Source organism: Gossypium hirsutum, chromosome D10, assembly GCF_007990345.1.
Source record: "Gossypium hirsutum isolate 1008001.06 chromosome D10, Gossypium_hirsutum_v2.1, whole genome shotgun sequence".
NCBI classification, from domain to species: domain Eukaryota; kingdom Viridiplantae; phylum Streptophyta; class Magnoliopsida; order Malvales; family Malvaceae; genus Gossypium; species Gossypium hirsutum.
The window spans coordinates 60,555,362-60,559,214 of record NC_053446.1 but is presented as its reverse complement, the minus strand read 5'-3'; the positions used below and the strand labels follow the sequence as shown (position 1 = coordinate 60,559,214).

Genomic DNA, 3,853 nt, shown 5'->3' with positions numbered 1-3,853 from the left:
TTGCAGGTATGAATACCTTATTTGTACAAAAGAAGACCATCACAGTCCTCTAACCTTGAATTAATTATCCTGCTGATTATTTAACCTTCTTAAAGTACCACTTTCAATTGTTAGAGGTTTCATGAGAGCCCTATATTTTCCCTATGGAGGAGGCTTCAATCGGACATTACACATCCCTCAAGTCTTGTATTTATCGAGAGCATTGGAATTGATCCCTTCATAGCAACAATATATAAGAGCATGTTTTAAGGGTGCCAGAAACAAATTAAATAAAAAATTTAAGGGTTAATCATTATATTAATTTGTGATTTCATGAAAATTGAAGGGATTATATAAACCGTTTTTTATTTTTATTTTTTTATGGAGGCAAGGCCACTGCCACCCTGATTTACACCTCTAAACTTTATCTCAGTTGGTACCGTTGTTGTTGTAACAATAAGAAGAAGAACATAATTGAAGTTTATTTAAGCGCATATTTTAACTATTTGAATTTGTATTCAATGAATTAAGGAATTGGCTTCCTTATGTTTTTGTTTATGATTATTTAGTACATATTTAATGGAAAGTGATTCTTTGAAATATAATTACTAAGAATGTAGTCACAGAAATATAACATTACAAAGAAAGTGTTAATTAATAATATTACAAAAAAATATACATTTGGTTCATTGAGCAATTTTCTAGGAATGTAAAAGTCGATTTATTATTAATAAATTTGTAATTTAATATATTTTTTAACAATATTTATTTATTTTTAAAAATAAATTATATGATTAAATTTAAAATATTTAATATGTTTTAAGGTTTTTTTATACAAATATGTATGTAATTAAGTTAGAATATAGTTTTATTTTAAATTTAATAGTAATCAAAAATAAATTGTTTTTAAAATTTTATGGGGAAAAGTAGAATAGATTTGAGGAAGGTTTCTTTTACGAGTAAAAAAACTTCTACAATTCCACTCAATTTCGAAATTGAACAAATTGGTATTTCTAAAACAAATCAGAGTTAAAGATAATTAATCACGAATTTAATGTCTTACATCAATTGTACATAATTTTGAGACCCATATTATTTTTATAATATAATTAAAATAATAACAATATTTTTATAATATGTTAATTAATTAGTTTAGCTTAGTTGGTTAATTAATATAGGTACTAAGAGAAAAGAGCCAGCATCTTAACCAACTAAGCTAAACTAATTAATTGACATATTAGAAAAATATTGTTATTATCTTATTTATATTACTTACGTCCTAACGATTTATCGGACCTATTCCATACACGTGTCAAATCAGAAAAAAAATACAACAATTCTGTAAAAAAAATCTGGTATTTACTTCAAATAAATAAGGAAAATAATGATTTGAATGTTTCAAAATTCAATTTTAAACCGAAAAAATCAAAATTTAGGGGCAAAAAAAGATCTTTTTTGACGAAAACTGCGGCAAACCGCCTTCGGCCGTTCGTCAGCGTGTAGATCTTGAAAAGTTATTCGAAATAAAAAAAATCGTCTCAATCGGACAACCGAGCGAAAAGTTATGGCCTTTCAAAGTTTTCCAAGCTAAAAAACATAAACTGTTCATCCACGTCAGCAAATCGCGTCCTCGTAGGCGCGATTTGTGTCCACGTAAGCAAATCGCGCTGACGTGGACGCGATTTCGCGGAAAATGAACCATTCCAGTAAATAATTAAATAATGGGCCCATTTCGGTAAATTTTAAAAAAAATAGGGCTTTATTTGGTAAATTGCCCCTAAATGTATAAGTCCAAGCAAAACTCATGGGAAATGTTTTCTTGTACCTTAAAGCCTTAATAATGGAGTTCAATTATTTTAATATATTTTAATGAAAGCGTTCAAAAAAGGTTGTTGCCATTGTTGAGTATTAAGAAAAATGTCGTACTCTCTGAAGTTATAAAGAGCAGAATAACAACGAGAAAACACAGCATCAAAACAAAAAGGAAAGGAAGGGTCTATTTTCTTCACAAAGACAATGAGCTCCGATTCTTCAATAACCAAGAGGTAACTAAATCCTATGATTCCAAAAAGTCATATTTTAGATATTTCAATTCCATAAAGTAGGTGAATGTCCGAGAATCATCCCACTTTAGGTCGTGCTAGGTTAACTATCTCTATATTTTAAGTTTGAGTCATTTCATATTTGAATCATTTTTATTCACGTCAATTTTATATTCAACTCATATTCAAGTTCTAGTTGAATAGATTTGAGTTGTTGACTTTTTAAGAATAAGTTTAATTTAATCGGGTTTCAATTTAGATTATTTGAATCGAATTTTTAGATTAGAATCAATTTTGACTGATATAATTAAATCCAATACAAAACTTTAAAATCAATATGCTGTATTTTTGTCAAAAAAGGACCTACTTATCTTAAACATGATAGTGTTTACAATAGGCTAGGCTTACCAATGTGTTTTCAAAGTGAAAAAAGTCGAACCAAAAGTTTAGTTAAGTATGTTGATGTAATCAATCTTTTAAAAGATAATATTGAATTGGTTGAATGTACCTACTACGTCCTTCTATTATAGAGGTTAGATCAAATTATTCTTTCTATTATTAAATGGATCAAACTTAAAAGGAAACAAACAATAATATAGGGGCTAAGTTCATCTATTCAATAATAGAGGTACTAGCTAATTTGATATGGTTCCTATAATTGAGGGACCTTACAAGCACTTTTACCTATCAAATAGTATCTCAACCTTGTTTCTTCTTTATTTGGTATAGGCTGGATGGCAAGGTGGCAATGATAACTGGTGGTGCCAGTGGCTTAGGAGAGTGTACAGCCAAACTATTTGTCAAAAACGGAGCCAAGGTTCTGATCGCTGATATTCAAGACGAACTGGGCCGCTCCGTTTGCCAATAGCTTGGAACTGAAAACATTAGCTATGTCCACTGTGATGTAACATGCGAATCCGACGTCGAAAATGCCGTAAACTTGGCTGTCTCCAAGTACGGAAAGCTCGATATCATGTTCAACAATGCAGGCATTCCTGGTGACAATGAGGAAAGAGTGACACATGCCGGTACTGAGGACTTCAAGAGAGTGTTCGATGTCAATGTATTGGGTGGTTTCTTGGGTGCCAAGTATGCTGCCAGGGTCATGGTTCCGGCTAAGAAAGGTTGCATACTCTTCACAGCAAGTCTTGCTTCAAAAATCTCCTTCGGTCTCCCCCATGCATACAAGGCATCAAAGCATGCCGTAGCAGGGTTGACGAAGAGCTTGAGCGTGGAGTTAGGTGAGCATGGAATTAGAGTTAACTGCATTTCGCCTAATGGAATTGTGACCCCAATGTTGCAAAAAGCAATTGGGAATGTCGATAAGAAGAAAGGAGAGGAGATGGTTGCGGTTTCAGCCGTGTTGAAAGGCACCGTATTGGAGCCTGAAGATTTTGCGCATGCAGCACTCTATTTGGCAAGTGATGAGGCTAAATTTATCAGTGGTGTTAATTTACCAGTCGATGGAGCGTATAGTGTTAACAATCAATCATGGAAGATGGGATTCGCGGCACTTTCTGAATAAACCAACAAGCCCTCAGCTTTACTCTTTGAATGTTTTCTTAAATTTCACTTGTAATAAATTGTATGGTCGGATTTGATCAATACTATTTGTTTTGTTGTTTAAATGACCAAATTAAGTTCATCTTCTAATCCAGGCACTATTTACTGACAACTTTGGTTTAATACCACCATAACCAGATCTACACACTACATCATTGAGAGGGAACGCTTGTCTTACATATTTTATACAGGTAAATGATTTTATAACACAAGGAAGTAAGAAGGAACTCACCAAAAAGTCTAATACAATAATCTACTCAGCAAATCAT

The 3,853-nt window shown here is 32.1% G+C and overlaps 1 pseudogene; it reads left to right on the top strand.

Moving 5' to 3' along the window:
* The first annotated feature begins 1,952 nt into the window (after nt 1–1,952).
* On the top strand, nt 1,953–3,649 carry LOC107915810 (momilactone A synthase-like; annotated as a pseudogene).
* The last annotated feature ends 204 nt before the right edge of the window (nt 3,650–3,853 follow it).